Raw genomic sequence first — 18,726 nt, 5'->3', positions numbered from 1 at the left:
CGTTTCCTGGCTGTGGTCGCTCCCCGAGTTGGGGTGTCTTGCAGCATCAGGGGGGCGGTGCCAGGGCCACATCTCCTTGTCAGATCTTGGCTGGGACAGGGGACAGGCGATTGACAGCTGCTCCCAGTGTGTGCTTGGCATTTCACTCCACCTGGCTTTGGTCTTCGTGATCGCTCATCAGACCCATGCCTTTTGCTTCGTGGTGGTGTTGCCTGGACAGAAGGCCCCTTAGAAAGGTTTCGTCCCCTCATTCACTGTCTGATGGCAAGCCGGTTTTGACAGCGGAGCAATGTCTGGTTCTGACAAAGAGCTTTTGTGGTCTGGGGCCAAACTGCTGCCAAGTCTGGGATCGAAGCAAAGGGATTTATGCACTGTTCCTGCTTATATCCCAAAGGCTAACGAAGGGAGTTAAGCAAAGCAAGGAATCAGAGTCTCCCCAGGAGCCTAGAAGAGGGTGGACGTAGGACCAGGGCAGTGGCCAGAGACAGGGACAAGCTAGACGGGCAGCCCCGAGAGTGCCCTCCACGCAGCTAACGTGTCCGCTGGAGGAAAATGTGAGAACGCTCTAGTCTGGATTCCTCGCGGGCCCAGAGTGCGCATCGCGCCCTCCTCTCTCTTTTCTGAGAAGTAGGCTGTGGGACGGCCCCCTTGATCCGCCTCCCTACACCAGTGCTACTGTGGCCTGGAGACCCAACCCAATGAGTGATTTTTTTTTTTTTTTGAGCTGGTTTATATGTAATTAGGCATTTTCTCATTATCTTGAGAAATGTAGGAGTAACCTCTAAAAGCCTTCTGTAAATGAATCTATGGGCCGAGAGACAACGGGTGGAGTGGGCAGGGACCGAGGAAGGCAGATCGGCTGCAGGTCCCAGCGGAGGAGAGGATGGCGCTTCACGTCCACGTGTGTTTCTGGCGCCGAGGGAAGCGGAAAGAGTCGGAATTACACTAGCTCTGGGCCCTGTGATATCTTGCGGGTGAACGCGAGTTCCTGTTGCGGTGACATGGCTTCTGCAAAGCACTGCTCATAAATTCCCGTGTCGCTCTGTGTCACTTAATATCATCAGGCACCTTCCATCCAAAACCTGTGCAAAGCACTCCGTAGGCCCAGCAACTCCCTGGGGGAAAATCTCATCTTGGCACTTACTATGCCCTTTAATTACATATGTCTTTGGTTGTTTACTTGTCGAATGCTTGTCTGCTCTCTGATGCTGAGGTCCAGCGAGAGAAGGACTATGGCAGTTTTGCTCAGCACTATGACGTTGGGACCTAGCATAATACCTGGTATTTTTCTCTTATGATTTTCTTAGTCACTTTTTCTTTTCTCTAGCTCACTTTATTGTAAGAATACCGTATACACTACATATAACATACAAAATACGCATTGACTGTTTGTGTTATTGGTAAGGCTTCTGGTCAACAATAGATTATTTGTAGTGAAGTTTTTGTGGAGTTAAAAGTTCAATGTGAATTTTGGACCGTGCGGGGGATGGGCGCCTTTAACCCCTGCAGTATTCAAGGGTTAAATTTATTGTATAAACAAATATCCTTTCCTATGAGGGTCTATCGACATTTCACAGGAAGGCTAGCACAGCTTGCTAAATGCTCGGGCCCACGTGTGAGTGACTGTTCAAACAAACAGAAGACAAACAGACTCCCTATTTTTGTTTTTGAAAGTTGTATCCAGCGATGTTTTTTTCCATTTCCCTTGGTCTCCACTAACAAGCTTAGGATATGAGGTAGAAGAGTCCGATGCCTGTTTGTCTTTCGGGCCCTTTAAATGAGCCACAAAAGGAGGTTCTTCTGGGGACGGGGAAGGCAGGGAATTCTCTGTGGAGGGGTGTTGGCGTATGGAGAGCAGGTTGGTCCCAGACAGGAAGCTCGCAGGCTCATTAAAGGTAATTTGCTTCTGGGCCCTGTAGCCGGTCCCTGTTTCCCGTGAAGGAGCGAAGGGGCAGACTGAGTAACATCTGGAGGATTCAGGAGACTCCGAGTCAAGCAGATGGATACCCTGCTCGGTCTTTCACGTGGCTCTGAGTTGCAGGGGAAGGAGTGAGGCCGGCAGAGGTCACATCTGTGTCGCTCTCTCTTCCAGTTCTCTTGCCAATTAAACCCTCCTCCACCCGACAGGAGACGGAACCGATCTCACTGACCTCCTTGAATCCCAGCCACAAATGAAACGAGGTCATTAGCAGCTGCTCACGGCCCCGCTGTAGGCGCCTCGCTCTGGGCGGGCCCGGAAGGGCTCCGTCTACCTTGGTGGCTGCCTAGCCTGGCAGCGAGGTCGCCATTCCAACAGAAGCTGTGCCTAGAATGTGATTTCACCCTGTCTGCGGTAGTTGCTGAAGGCTGATCTAACGGTGGAATAAGCTTATATTTGGAGCCCTTAAGCCAAAACTTCCCTCTATCCCTAGGAGAGAAAACAGACAGATCTTCCGTGGAGCATGTCTCCCCCGCCTGCTGTGTTGTAGTGATTTCCTGAGATTTTGATGTCTGGGTTGACAAATGATTCGCCAGTCAGTGCTTTTACAGTATGACGTTGTCTTTGCGCTAAAATAGTGTCAAACTGTACATTTCAGTAACGAGGCACTGATGTGGCTTCTGAGCCATCAGAGTGGTTAGACAAAATGATGATTCAGGATGTTATCTCACAGGAGGAGTTTGTGTCTGTATCAGAGCTGGATTTGGTACGTATGGAGGATCTGTGCTTCATATTCATCTCTGAAGAATTGAATCAGGATGTGCTGTGCTCCGGAGAGATACGAGAAGCAAGAAGCAGGAACAGGAGCCAATGTTTTCGAGGTCCTCGGAAGGGCCAGACATAGTTTTAGGCACTTTCTGACCATCGGCTTCATTTAGTCTGATTGTCCCTGATCCTTTTGGGAACGCTGCCTCTATCTACGTGACATGGGAGCAGCAGGCAGGGGCAGGCCAGAAAATTGAGTTTTAGAATGTTTGGAGGGTCAGTGATTGAAGAAACAACACGTTTACCTCCGCGATGACTCAAGAAGTGAGAACGAAGGTGCCAACTCAGTCGGCATTCTCGCCCACCGCACTGGCCGCCCATGGCCTGTGTTCATGGACTTGCAAGCTGGTCACAGCTCCAGCAAGAGTAGACACTTGGCGGTCCTCTTCCTCCAGAGCAGTGGTTCTCACGCTACTGGCCTCAGAACCACAGATTGTTTCTCATTCAGTAGGGCTGGGGGATGAGGGCTGAGAGCTGGCATTTCTAACAAGGTCCCAGGGGATGGTCCAGGGATCTCGGTGTGAGAACCTCTGCTTAGAGCATCCTGAGAGGAGGCCCAGTACTTGCAAAGGGCAGGTGTTTCTAGGGAGAGCTGGACCGAGGAGTCCTTCAGCCCTTCCCCCACCCCGCTGCTGTCCCTCCTTACTGAACAGGCCGCTCAGTGTAGGGACAAGAGCAGATAATCTTCTCCTTCTGATGTTTGATAATTCAATCCTCTCAGCCGTTTGCAAAGCCTTCTTATTTCTCTCAATAAAAAAAATAAATAAAAGGATCCTGGTGTCCTTGAAGACAGATGCCTTTTTAGCTTTGCTCTGTGGATGAATGGGGGCACTTTTAGCTGCCTATAAAGTGAGCATCTTAAGGAGCCCTGTCTCTTCTGTGTCTGGCGGGGGAGTCAGTGAACAGTCACTGTCCTCAAAGGTCAGGCCGAGACCCCAGGGTCTGGCAGCACTGGGTCCCCTGACCACTGCCGTTCTCATGCCAAATCTTTTACGTCGGCATCGGAGGAGCTGCTGGTGAAGGTTGGCGCCAAGCACAGGGAGCCTCTTGGCAAACGTTTACTTAATAGATGGCTGGAGTAAGGGATGCAGCGGGGGCCTGCATGGGGTGGAGGGGGCTTCTAGGTTCATATCTGGGAGGAAACTCTCTTTTATAGCAACAGACTTATTTTCAAGTCCTAGTTTTGTCAACTGACCCTACTGGACAGAGGGGTGAAGGTCATTGTCGAGAGCCTGGGCTCAAATGGTCTAAGCCTCCTTCATAAACGGGGCATAATGGCAGTCTCTACTTAGTGGGGAGGGGACCCCTTGAATGTTTAGCACTGGGCCTGGCATGCAGCCAGCTCTCCATAGCTAGTGACCGTTCTGCTCATGGATTTTCAACCTCAAACAGGCCTTTAGCTTTGCATCGTCGGAGAACCTGGGAACAGGGTCCTTCTGTTCTCGTCTCTGAACGGGACTGAGGCAGATGTGGGCAGGCAACAGGTTTTGATTATTAACTGGAACTTGAGCAGCCATGCTGGGTGAGGCTTCGAGTCACTGTCGGTCCCTAGGGAAAACCTGGGCCCGGCCTTCACAGAGCTCAGGTAGCCATGCCCCACCCCTGCCCCCCTCGAGCGGTGTGACGGCCTCTGGAGCGAGCTCCCAGTGCTGTCTTGGCTTTGCTCTGAGAGCAGCTGGGAGGAAGGTCGGTGTGAGGTCACGAGGCACTATCTCCAGCTGCCCGCCAGCCACTTCTCTCTGCTCTCTTCGAAGAACCCAGGGGCCGAGGAGATCCCGGAGGCTGGTGACTCCGGGCGGGTGGGCAAAGGCCGGTGGCTCTTGCGGTCTGCTTTGCCATTCTGCTCTTGGCGCACACTGTCTCAGTGGCCCCTTCCCTGCCACTGCTCCGCACTCTGGGTCCTCCCCTCAGAGCCCACCAGGGACTTTCACTTCAGAACGGGCCCTCTTTTGTCTCAGGTCTTCGGGTCCTGTTCTGTAGTCTTTTCATTCATTCGTTCGTTCATTCATTCAGTCATTCATTCTGTAGTCATTACTGAGTGCTTACTCTCGCCTCTGTGCTGAATGAAGCCAGGACCTAAAGGTCAGAGTCACCCAAGCACGTGGATGGTGGTGACTGAAGTGGGTCCTGGGCCCTCAGGGGGCCCACGTACTCCTAAGGCCTTGGCGGCAGTAGCCTGGGGGCTCAGCCTAGGTGCCCACGGCATGAAGGGTGAGGCAAGGCAGTTGCCAGCTCCCCACAATAGGCGGAGGAGCAGACAGAAACTGTCTTTGTCAAGAAGGCAATGCCACTTCATGCAGAAGCCTTGATGGTGAGCTCTCGCTCTCCTTGGCTTCTCTTTGGGTGTGGCATGTTTGAATGAGAGACTTATTTCTCTGAAAAGAAAATCACCTTAACCACTTTCCATACAGGGAGTGGCAAGCTCTGGGCCCGTGAGTGCGTCTCAGGCATGAGGGTGGATGTGCAGAGGCACCAGGGCCTTGCAGCCTTGGAGAGCCCACATGCTCTTCCCACTGTTTCTCGGGGCTCCGCCTGGCTTTGTCCTTTGTCCGAGGCTGGCCCGATGCCCAGCCGGAGGAAGTCAGCAAGTGCTTTCTTTAGTCTTCTTTCCAAAGGGTCAGCATGGACATTTTAGAATCTGGGAGAAGGGAGGTGTGTGTCCTGGCACAGTGAAACCGAAGGCCTCAGATGATTTGATACACAGTTGACTCCGTCCACCCCACGCTGAGAGTCACTGTGCGTAATGAGAAGTTTCTCATAGGGACATGTCGTGCTTTTGAATGATATAACAGACAAAGCAAGGACGTGCCATCAGAAATGAAGTTGGCAGGCCCCGCCCAAGCTTTGGTTCGGAAGTGATGCCCCGCCCACTTCAATGATCAGAGCTAGTGGCTGTGTATCCCACATATGGCTATAATTGGTCCAGCTCTCACAGCTTACAGCTAGTAAACAGCAAAACCAACTAACTAGCTCCCTTTGTTCTCATTCCAGGCTCACTCTCATGGGGGAAGAGGGAAGGGAGAGAAACATTCATTCATTCATTCATTTACCCATTCACCTCCAAACCACTTATTGAGCCCCTACCAGGTATCGGGCATTGTCTTAGGCACGGGGATGTTGACATGAATCGCAGGCTGGAAGAACGCACTTTGTGACATTCTTGGAGAGCTTGCCATCAAGGTGAACCTGTAAGAACCTGGCTGGAGGGAAAAAGAGGCTGACCACCCCTCTGTTAAATTTGAAAGCCATCACTGTCTCCCTGGGGACCCCACCCTCTATAAGATGCGTGGAATCAGGAATGTCCAAGGTGCCTCCATCAGAGTTTTTCCACTCAGTTGACCCGAGCTGGGTACCCAGAAACCTGGATGACCTGGATTGTTGATTTAATCCTCAGAGACAACAAGCAGCCGACTAAAGAGGCAAAACCATTCACAGGTAGACATGTCCTTGGTTCTGGAAGATGAGGCCCATACACTCCCAGAAAACAAACAAGTGGCGGTTATGGGTATGATGTGAAGGTCTACAGTGAGGCATATACAAGCCAGCTGACTCAGAGGCCTCACAAAATTGCTATTGGTATTGATGACCTCCTCGAAGTCTCGGTCTGCCCCCCAGCCTCAGGGGCTCAAAACTCGATGCAGCCAGCACATCCAATTCTTGAGAAAGATCCAATTCTTGAGAAAGATCTGCTCTAATCAAATGTGTTTGGCTTATAGATCAAGTCAGAATGCCACCTTCTCGATTTATACTGAGAAAACACAACTGTCATGCAGATAAAATATGTCATAATGGCTTGCACCTGTCTCTTCCTATAGAGCAGTCTTCAAGCCGGTTGTCAACAGTAGACTGCTTGGTGAGCTTGGAAATGAGAACAAAGGGAGCTGGTTAGGTGGTTTTGCTGTTTTAGCCGTAAGTTGTGAGAGCTGGACCAATCAGGGCCTTGTGTGGGATACACAGCCACTAGCGCTGATCGCTGAAGTGGGCGGGGCACCACTTTGGAACCAAAGCTTGGGCGGGGCCTGCCAACTTCATTTCTGATGGCAGGTCCTTGCTTCATTTGTTATATCTTCAGTTCAGTCTTACTGGTTTGTGAGTCGTTTTGTCTCTTTTAGGAGACTTTGCCTCTACTGTCTTCCTTCTTGCATAGAAATGGTGGTTTAACAGGACAGTCTTATATCCCTGGAGGCTTTTTGTTGTCCCCAAGTACTGCAAAACAAAATATTAAGTGTCCAGAGCCCCACCCATTGGTGATTGGTTTTGAATTGACCGAGATTTAGGTCAGAAATTCTTCTGTCTCTTATAGATGGTAGAACTTTGTCAGTAAAGTGATGAAGTCTGACTTACCCGAATGCATTTGGTTAGAGAGTTTCATATAGGTATGATTTGTCACCAGAGAGTGTTCTTTTCCCATGCTGAATTCAACAAAGTTATCTCTCTTAATTGTTTTTAAACCAGGAAAATGCTAAGACGTTCTCTCAGTGTGATGGTTAATTTTATGTTAATTTGACTAGCCTTGGGGTGCCCAGATTAAGCATTATTGCTGGGTGTGTTTGTGAGGATGTTTACAGGTGGGATTAGCATTTGAATCCATGGGCTCAGTAAAGTAAATGGCCCTCCCAGTGTGGTAGATATGTCCAATCCTTTGAGGGCCTGAATGAGATAAAAGGTGGAGGAAGGAGGAATTCACACCTTTTTTCTACCTCTCCAGCTTAAATTGGGACATGGCATCACATTTTCTCCTTGCTCTTAACTGGGATTTACACCGTGGGTTTCCCTGGTTCTCAGGCCTTCAGATGCGGGGTGAATTACACCGCCAGCTTTCCTGGGAATCCGGCTTGCTGATGGCAGATTGTGGGACTTCTCAGCCACCATAATAGCAGCTGTGGAGATTGATGTGTGTGTGTGTGTGTGTGTGTGTGTGTCTTTCTGTCTTTCTGTCTTTCTGTCTCTCTGTCTGTTTTCCTGCCTGTCTGTCTGTCTCCTATTGGTTCTATTTTCCTGGAGAACCTGACGCAGGTGAGAAAATCTCTACAAATTGGTTTAGAAATTCTCAAGCTATTGGGCTAAGTTTTAAGAGACTCAGAACACAGACTTCCTGTAGAACTACAAGAAGGCCAGGCTGCCCCAAGTTCTATAGAGCTTGGCTTTGAGAATTATCCAGGACAATCCTACTTCCTCCCTTGATGGAGACTTGAGCCACTATCAGGAAAGCTGATGACTCTTACATTGGGACTTGTGCCAACCGCTTTCTCTAATCTTAGGAGGCTTTATCCTACAGCCTGGACACTGGGTACCCGAAGCCTTAGGAAAAAAATCTAGTAAGAAGTGTAAAAAGGAGCTCCCCTAGTCAATGAGTACTTTGTTTTTATTTATTCAGTGCATTTATCCAACACTAACTGGCAAGTTCTGTGGAGAGACGAAAATAGTGTTCTTGCCCCCAAGGAGTATATAATCTGTTTAGGGACATGAGACACAGGACCAAGATAGCTAGAACCTTGGGCTTATGGGTTTCGACTTAGCAAATTTGGGTTCAAAGCACTTTCTTGACACAGCTTTCTAGCTGTACGACCTTGTAAATTCTCTGAGTCTCAGGTTCTTTACTGATTCATTCATTAAATATTTTTTTGAGCCACTACTATGTGCCAGGCACTGTGTCAGAAGGTAGAGCTACAGTTTTGAAACTGATAGGCACATACCTTGCTCTCAAAGAATTCTAATCGACTGCAAATATTTGTAAACTAAGGTCATGAGGCTGTGGGAACCGCTAGGAGGGTTTGTTCTCTGAGTGGGCCTTGTTCCTGTCCAGCCCAGAGCCTTCCACGACGGAGTTCCTGTGTCTGGAATATTCTCCAACCCTACCGCTCTGACTAGTTGACGATTATTTATCCTTCAGACTTCGGGAAGGATTTTCCGATCCCAGCTCTAGCTCTGATCTCAGTCTGTAATTACACGTAATATTTTGTGATTCTCTGATGAATGTCTGTCCCCTCCTCTCATCTGCAGTCTCCCTGCAGGCAGACCGCATGTATAATGTTGTTCATTTTTGTATTCCTGGTGACTAACAGGGTTTGAAATAGGCACTCCATAAGTATTTGTCGAGTAAACAAGGGATGATGAGCCGAGGCCTGTCGGGTGAGTGTGCTTCGGTAAAGGAGATCGTGCGTTCAGGGGCTGGAGGCATGCTCTGGGAAGAGGGAAGTCATGGTGGTAACGGAGAGCATGGTTTCTCTGAGGAACCGGAAATGGGAATGACTGGAGACCTATTGGGATGGGGCGAGTATTAAGAAATCAACAGGGACCAGGCCATAATGCTACTTGCAAGCCATCTTGAGAGCAATGGGAAGCCATCTGTAGGTTTACAGGTAGGGAAATGGCATTATATGATTGGCTCCCTTCAATCAGCACAAGGGGAATGAGTTGGAGAGGGTGGGAATGGACCAGAGGGAAGGAGACCAGCTGTAATCTGGACCCAAAGGTTCTCAACCTTGACTAAACACAGGAATCACCTGGGGAAGCTTTTAAAAATCCTGATGCCCTGGCCCCACCTTGAACCTGTTAAACCAGAATCTTCGGGGCTGGAGTCTGGGCATCAGCAGTTACAGCTCCCCAGGTAATCCTAGTGTGCGGTCAAGGTTGAGAACCATCGACCTGGATGGTACGAAATGGCAGCCTGAATTAGGAAGGCAGCAGTGGGGCCGAAGAGATTTAGGAGGTAGAATAAATTGAATTTATGGGAGGGGAGGAGAGGGCAACCTGCCTCTTAGTTTACCCCTCTGAACCCCTGGTGGTTGGTGATGCAGCTCTTTCATTCCTGGAGATGCTTTAACAGGATGTTTTGCTCTGGCCCTGCAGCCTCTGGACGGAGCTAAGCGCTTTCCCTGCCACCATTCTCCACTCCCCCAAAGTAAGAGCTGCCTCATGTTCAAGGTCACTTTGGCTCCGGCATCCTGTGTCTGCTCTCCAGGTTTCTGACCCTTCACTGTCCTCTGGCACCACTTCCTCTTTTGCCTCTTACCAACTCACCTGGTTTCTGATTCCTGCTTCCCAAATCTAGCCAACACCTTGGCCAGCTCACCCATCCTGGCTGCCATGTTATACCTGTGATTCGCCAACGGCCACAGCCATGGTGAACAAGTAAATGAGGAAACTGTGGCTGGAGGTGTTAGGTCCCCTTCTCCCACAAGGACCATTCAGTGACTCAGTCTGTCAAGAGCAAAGCGTTCTCTCCTGCGACAGGTAGGCTTAAATGGAATAAGACTGGATAAGATATCAAAGCCAGACTCTTCATTAAAGAAGAACTTTGTCGATTTTTTTAGTTATGATGTGGAGAAGGGTGCTCAAGGCAGCAGCCCTAGCGATGGTGGGCAGAGGGCTCCTTCTTGGCCACAGACCTGTTCTGTGACTGGGCCCCTCTGCTGCTGCCTGGACGTGATTTTACTCAGGCCTGCTTTAATCTCTGAAGAATGGGATACCTGGCTGGTGTCCTGTGTTCCACACCTGAACTCCCACCTGGGTGTTCTCTTCGGTCCAGTAATTTATTTCTGTTAAGTATTCTGGGGAAGAAACCAGTCAGCCTGTATCGATGTATTTATGAAACTTCTATCATGTGCTCAGCACTGAGTGAGAATCCAGAAGATGCGTGGGTCACCTCCTGAGATTCTATCTATCTGTCTGTGCATTCAACGGCCGCCTGGGAAAGGCAGAATAGATAATGCTCAGGATTTATAAGAAACTTTCATAAGCCTGCTGGCATTTATTTTCTTGTCCTAGTTATGATCATCAGAGCCTCTATTTCACTGTGTTCATAACTCCCTGGGCTTTTTCTCCCTAGGTAGATGATAGATAGGCATTTCTTGGCTACAGTTGCTCACTCAGTCTAAGCTTAATTTTACGGCCAAGGCTGTAGTTCCCATGGGGAGCCATGGCAGGGCATCCTTGGGAAGAGCGCAGGATGTCAGCCAGCCAGCCACCTCCTCAGGGGATCAGATGGGCACTGAGTCTCTGTGGAGTTTGGACATGTTTGGCCAGGGGGCGGATAGGGCAGGAGTGCAGGAGCTATGGTGAGCTGGCAGGTGCCAGGGTGGCCCCAAGAATGTATAGCCATGGTTCCTGGGAGCCAGGGCAGCTGAGGTGGTAGTACAGGAGGCTCATGGCAGCAGTTGTTAACCAAAGGATGTCATGTACCCTTTCCTTCCTTCACCGTAGCCTTCCATTCCCCGCTGCTTTCTAGCAGATTCTCTAAGTGAACCTCAAAAGGCACGTAGCAGGGAGCTATCCTTCTTCCTGTTTCCGAACCCTTTAACTTTATCCATCCCCTAACCTTCATGCCAGCCGTGGAAACATCTACCCCACTTAATCTGTTGTTCACTTACATCCTCATGAACCCTTTCAGGACACATTTGAAGATCATGGAAAATGTCTCTTCATCTGGAGGGCCTGCCCGTTATCAGAGAGCGTTGGCTGACGGGGCCAGGAAGCTGTCTCCCCTGACATGCAGGGCTTTCGTGGTGTGAGCCAACCCCCGGGCACCGTTGCATGGAGTGCAGCGTGTGTGCCCCGGGCGGTCTGTAAGGATGCTTTCAGCTCTAGCCTGTTGGGTTGGGCTGTTATTGCTCTGGTTATGCCAAGAGTTTCTGCCTGCTCCCTTGGAGGAGTGGGCCACCAACAGCAGGACTCTACTCTGAAGAGATGGACATGAAGCTGCTCACCTAGGCGTCCTTATTTTGGACTCGAGCTGTGCACTTGTGCAGGTAGAATTCAGAGCTTCATGCCTGAGGAGGGAGAATCAAAGTGACAGAGACCCGGAAGGTATTCTCAGTGCCAGGAGACCTTCGTCTGTGAGCCCAGAGCTACCACCCGCCTCACCCATGCAGAGGCCACGTCTTTTCTCATTTTGTCTCTCTCTAAACTTTTCCTATGTGAGTAGGGAGCTGCTCTCTTAACTTCTACCAGGCCTCTTGTCCTCAATTCTCCTCAGGAAAGAAGAGGTGAGCAGAGGGTTAGCCAGGGAAAGCAATTCATTTCAAAAACTCAGACTAACTTGTGTTCCCCTTCCCACCTCCAGACTATTTTAATCTTGTAAACAGTAATGACGTGTGTGGGGGACAATATCCTTGTTTACTGAAGAAGCAGTTGAGTGATAAATGCAGAGAAAGGAGAAAGCGGAAGGCTTTTCTCACATACTGTACTCCTTACAGTCATCGTCTATGCTAATGTGGGCCCCAGTGCTGTGTCTGGTGAGTCAGGATGACAGGCAGGGGGAGGGAGCACAGCAAGGGATAAAGGCAGGAAGGAGGGAAGGAATCTCAGACCTGGACCTCCTCCCATGGGTTGGACAGTCACAGGACTAGATGACTCCTCTGGGGACGCTGTCAGCGTGGTGGTTACAGGGTGAGGAGGGTGGCTATGCAAATAATTGTCTGCCCACAAGATGGGGTGCCGGTTCTGCAGGCAGCCTTCTGAAATAAAGCCATGATGGAAAATTCCTTCGGTGTCAGATCAAAAGGTAGTCTGCTACCGCATAAAAAAGGCCAGAGATAGACAAATGGAACAAATATAAAATTATTACAGTTAACCTTCTTAGGTTAATCTGTCCATTTCTGTGTGATTATATTTCATTAAAAGTTTATCCTGCTTGAAATATCAACACACATTTCTCTTTGATAACATAGATGCCTTAAATTAGCTTTTTGTTGCTGCCCGATACAGAGACGTTATTGAATGTTCAGTGTGTGTAGGGGTCAGAGCTGGAAAGTCGGAGTGTGATTTATGGTCGCGTTGGGTCGAGAGAAAGCACAGGGCACTTTAAAGGCAACACAACAAACGTTAAAATGTTGTAGGCGACGCCATGGCTTTGTGGACGTGACCGCAAAGCAGCCTGGGATATGAAGAGGTGGTGTCCATGGCAGGCACAGGGGAAGGGATCCAGGGCTGACCAGGACCTGGTCTTGGGGGTGGTACACCCACAGTGCTTTATGTAAGATGGGGTTCACAGAGTTCTTCTGTTAGAATCACCCAGGACTGGGGACGAGTGGATGGGCCAGGCGCCTGGGTTGGAATCTGCAGTGGTGGGCATGGAACTTCTCGTTTTAACACGCTCCCAGGTATTCTGGTGCACACTGACATTTGAGAACCTCTGAGTATAGGGTGCTCAGGCAGAGGTGACTGTCCACGGGCCCCATGGAAGATGGGCATGACCGCAGGCAACCGTGGCAGCAGGCGGTGGTTTGGGACTCCAGATAATTTGTCCAATTGAAAAGCAGACCCCCAGGCCTTGACTAGACATATGGGGTCTGCTCTGTTCCCCCAGAGGAGAGGGAGTGACAAGAGCAGACTAGGTACCAGGGCCTCAGTGTACCTGGGGGAAACTGAACTGTACGGCAGTGTTTGGCAGAGGTTATGGCCTGGTGGGCCTGAGGCTTGGCATCTCTTTCTTTCCTCGGTCAGTTCTGGCTCTAGCGCTGGCTACGGCTGAGCTTGCAGGTGAAGGGCACAGGCAGGTAGAACTGAGCCGTGGGATGGGGGGCAGGGAGCCAGAGGTCAGAAGAACAAGGATGACCCTGGAAGTGAAGACTAGAGATTTTCAGGAAAAGCTCTCTGGTGGAGCGCTTTTCCCAAACAAATCCACAGGAAAAGGAAGATTCAAATATCCTGACGGAAATACTGTTTACAAAGTTTTTCCTTGGGCTCACTTAGGTGAAAAAAGGATTCTATGCCACAAACATAGAATTTCCTAGCAGGCCTGCTCATACCCAGGGAGACCTTGACTTTGCTAGAGTGTCAACAGGAACGGAGTCACATCAGGCAGAGGCTTCTTTCACTGTTCCTGGAATAGATGGCATCTCTCATCCCTTCACTCATTTTGAATCTGAAATCAGGACTGGCCATAAGGAAAGATGCTCAGTTCCAGAGCAGCTCACCTGGACCTCTACCGTTTTATATCAACCCCCTCCAGGATTACTTCTTTTGGTTCAACTTCCCTTTTTGACTCATCCCCAGATGAAAGTTCTACAGCAAGCCTGTCCAATTGCAGGGCATTTGACTCTTAGGATTCTTGTATAAGATGAGACCAAATCCTCTCTCACCGAAATGCCAGGACCCTGTTACCCCAGCCTCTCGTTTGTTCTATCTTTTCATGCGATTCTTGAGTCAGGATAAAGAGCAATTTTCTGGAACAAAACAAGCAGTGTCTGAGACAGATTCCATTCGTCTCTTGGTATTTACAAAACATCCACGGGCACTTCCTGGAAGGTAAAACTTTTTGAATTCCACCCAGCATACTTCTCCATGGCAAACTTATACCCACACTGCCCAGCCCGTCTGCATCAGCACACAGCCATTATCCTCTGATGCGGGCATGCAGAGAAAGGGCAGGACTTTGCATTACAGCTTCTTTTGGCACTTAAAGTGTGACTCTGCGAAACACCATTTCGTTTGGCCACTAAGTCTATGAACTTGCTCATTTACTGATTTTTTTTTTTCCAAAGCAATTTCCCCTATCCTCTACTCTTTTATGAACGTGAAGATGTGTCTGCTTCTGGGGCACTTGATGTGGGTGAAGAGAGGAGAGGCCATGAGGCCAGCTAAACTTCCGGTCAAGCTCTCCGCCTCTCCTCTCCGGCTCCCATCTTTTGCCTCATCTCAGGAAGAACTCAGCTTGCTCTTGAATGCTAAGAAAAGACAGATGCTGGTAGATAGTATCTTGGGACTGTTTCTTTGAGCTCCCAGTTTAATCAATCTGTAACTACCTAAGTTTCTCACACACACACACACACACACACACACACACACACACACACCCCAATTTCACAAGCAGAGAAGGAAGAAAGAGGAGGCAATGGGAGCTGGTCCAGAGGTTTTGGAGACGGTGACAATGCCTGGGTCTGACCCAGTTGACCCGACTGGGAGGGACCATGGGACTCAGTGAAAGACAATGGAACATTACAGTATCAAACAGGTGAGCATTTGGTTCCCAGAGGAAATGATGGAAAATGATGATGCCAGCCATTCCTCTACCTAGCTATCCTTCCAGCAAGATACCTTGACTTGTCATAGCATTGGTATTGCTTTTTAAAATAATCCAAATGCCTTTCCCCTCTTAATCTTATTTTATCCTTATACTAGTATTACCTGAATACATTATGATCGTACAAAGTTCAAAGAACAGAGACATATATTGTGAGAAGTGAGCTGGAGGCAAAGCTTATTGTGTGAACACCAGGTGTGTGTGGGGCATCCTGGGGAAGCTCACTCAGGGAAGCAGGATTGAGAGGAGGAGCAGGTGAGACCAGGAAGGAGGAAGGTAAAATACAAGGCAGGAGTTACCAAGTCGGCCACAGGTTCACAAGAAAACAAGAAAACTCAGTGGTTTGGGTCATGTAGGACATTGCCAAGGAGCCCCCTGTCATCTCTCTTTCATTGTTTGCATCCTCATTATATTAATTACCCAATGCCTCGAGCTGCTGGGGACACTAGAACCTCTGTGGGCTGGCCACGCCCAGCACTTTCCACCACTGCAGGAGCCAAAGGCAAATCTTACTTGTATGGGAAACTAGGATAAACCTTTCTCCCATTTGTCTTTTCTTCCTTAGAAATAGCTGCTCTTAAGAGTTTAGTTTGCATTGTTCCAGACCCTTTTCTATGCATTTGTACACATACCTATGTGGGTTTTCAAAAACGTAAACTAGATAATTTAGTATGTACTATTTTGCAATTTCCTCTTTTCTCATAATATACCTTATAGATTTCCCATGTGTGCCCATTCTCTTAAATCCCTGCGTAGCATTATTTAGTATGGATGGACCATATTTTATTCCTCTTTTGATGTTCATTTAGATTGTGCCAGCTTTGGCTGTTATAGTCAATACTGCAATGAACATGCCTTTGTGTGTACATGTGAGAATATTTCTCTATCACAAATACCTTGAGGTTGTAATTTTGGGTCAAAACTACTTTTGGGTTAAAATGACTATCCGCAAAAATCAAATAATTCCCTCCTTGTCAGAGTCCTTGGGTATCTTATGACTTTATTGATTTAGATTCTGGAAGAATTTAAAAGCTGAAACCATTTGCTTCAATTGGTTTGAACATGAAGCCAATGAGGCCAAGAAATAGTGAACTGGTCCTCAACAAACAGTAGAGAGGACAATTACGTTTCATGGTCACAGACTTCACCCTGAACTTTGACTTGCTGTTCCTCAAACATTTATCTTTGGTCCCCAAAGCACATGGGTTGGCCTGACCAGCGCCATGGTGTCACGTAACTCTGAGGGCATCATTATCAGCGAATGTAACGTGGATATAGCACTCCCCAGAGTTGTCAATGTCAAGTGCATGGCAGGGCTTGTTACTTAAATGCTTTGAGCTGTGATTTCTTCATCTACAAAATGTAGGTAGTAACATCTGCCTTCTAGGGCTGTAGAGATGGTTCAATGAGATCATGCCTGTAAACTTTTTAGCACTGATCTGATGCATACAGGAAGTACTCATTAAATAGTTCTAGCCGTGATCACCATAATCACTCCTATCGATGTTTCATTTCTAGGTTCAGAGCAGAGTCCAGATACCTGAGAGCAGAATGGCTGCTCGGGGCTAGGGAGAGAAGAAAAGAGGTCTGCAGGCTTGTCGCTTGGCTGGCAGCTGCATATGCAAGGGCAGACTAGAAACTGGGCATTTCGTGTTGCTGTTTGTTTGTGGTGTGACAGCTGCTCAGTGCTGTATCATGTCTTCCGAGGGTCCTCTGAAACTTTTGCCATTCATGCACCTCCTCCTGCATCAAAAAATATTAAAATTTATATTTTATGGTTGGCATAAAGATGAATGCAATCCAGATTGGATTATGTTCACTTTCTTCTTCTGATTTTAAAAGAAACAAAAACATTTCCATGGATCCCTGACCTATCTCAGGCCCTACATACTATGTCCACTGTGGCCACCAGACAGCCTACCTTGCTTGTGCTGATGCTCCCAGCAGCCAAGCATGGCTGGCGGTACAGGAGGCCGAGAGCCCGACCGTAAGGTGTGATTTCTCATGCAGAGGTCCTTCTTTGTAAGCTAGGTTACAGCTGTCTCCAGAGCAGGACTTTCCCCTTTTAATTTCCTCGTAGCCCTGAGTGCAGGGCCGGGCACTATGGCTGGTGTGCGTATGCTAACACATTGCAATGTACATGCATCTTGTCGTTAATAATTGCTATGAGGTGCCTTCTAAAGCCTTGGGAACCTGCTTCTCGGTGGCTTCCACAGTCATGATCGGACGTGGAGAGGACCCTCTGAGTATGACACAGCCCTGAGAAATTGGCTGCAATAAGCTTCTAACACTGATAGAGGCCCAGGTCTCTGGGGCCAGAAGAATGAGATGATGTTTGGGTACTTGGTTCTGTGTTCTCAAAATGGCAACTCAGCGTCATGTTATGTAGGCACCTGAAGCTCCATATTGGGGGTAGAGTGGACAAGCTTCACCCCCAAGTGCCCCGCGTGAGCACTAGCCGTCGTTAATCTACAAGGAGAATTTCCTGCTCACTCCCCCTGACTGGCAAAGGTACGGTCTTTGCTTTGCTGTACAAGTGTCACTCGTGGCTGCTCTCTGCCCTTGGGGAAAACAGCGTGTACTGTAGTCAAGGTCCAATGGTACTTGCCAGTTCCCGGGGTCACTCTGCCCACCCCAACAGGAACATTTAGGGTAAGGTCAGAGGAGTATGATCCTTCGAGATGTGTCATTTGAAAGGGCCTCCAGGGCTGGTCTGATTGGGAAGCTGGGTAGACTGACGGCTGGGAATCGGTTTCATTTAAAGAGGCTTTGTCTTGACGTGGGTTCAGCGGAGAGTGTGTTCACATAGTATGTCAAGCTGACGCCACAGAACTCACAAGATGGTGGCAGCTGAGCTGGAGACAGGTTGTAGAAGCCGAACGGTGGCATCTCTGGAGCAGATAGCAGTTCGCTGTTCCTTTTGTATGCTTGTTTAAACATGGAACTTATCAATTCACATTTTATTTATAATAAATTGCTTTTTCATCAGTTCTTGAAAATATATTATGTTACCTCTGAATCTCTTTTGTGCAATTTGAGAGTTGCTGAAATGCTTAGTCATTGTTACCAAGTGTACCCAGTGGTAGCAAAACGTAAATATGGAGCTAGATTCTTAGCGGAGAGATGCAAACTCTAAAACTGGTTAGAATGTTATTCGTGCTGCAGAGCAGAGGAAGGGATATAAAAATTAGGATTAAGGTCTAGGAAGTAAGATGGGTAGGATATAAAAACCCCACAGGTGGTTTCAAAAAGGCATCTCAAGTTGCATTGGAAGCAAAGATTCTTTGGGGACTGGCAATGGAGGAAAAATTGCATAGATCTGACTATTTTAAAAGCCTTATGAGACTCAAGCCAAAGAAATAATGACTTGCGAATAAGGGTAATGGAAACACCAAGAATGTTCTTCCATCCACCTGTTCATTTTACAAATATTGTCTGAATCCGCACAGAGAGGTGGAGGCAAGAATGTTCCTGACTTAGAAAGAAGCATGTCTGTAGTCCCCCAGAGGGGAGGACATGGCTTAGATGGTTGGTGTCCTGGAAGAGATAGGTCATGAAGGGCGTTGGAAGGAATTTACATCTCAGACTTAGAACAATGGAAAGCCATCGAGAGTTTCAAGCAGAAGTGTAAGGAATATGTATTATTTGAGAGCAGGGCCAGTGTCAGAGACTATCAGAGGGTATTGTAGCAATCCAGAATAATTCTACTATAGGAACTAGAAGCTCCAGCAGGAAGAGGCTAAACTGCTTGATGAGAGGTCGTTGAGGATGTGGCTTGGAGTCACTAGAAGTGATGAGTTTGGATTGGAAATATTGAACACAAAGGGCCTGCGGGACATTCCAGTGGCTGCTTGCATCTGGGGTAGACGCATAGATTTGGGAACTGTGACAAAATAGAAAGTAATTGATGAAGCATAAGAGTGGCTGAGGTCACCCTACTGGATGATGGGGAATCGGA

This window comes from Pteropus alecto, unplaced genomic scaffold, assembly GCF_000325575.1.
Source record: "Pteropus alecto unplaced genomic scaffold, ASM32557v1 scaffold22, whole genome shotgun sequence".
Lineage (NCBI taxonomy): Eukaryota > Metazoa > Chordata > Mammalia > Chiroptera > Pteropodidae > Pteropus > Pteropus alecto.
The sequence above is the reverse complement of the archived record's forward strand: the minus strand, read 5'-3'. Positions refer to the sequence as shown.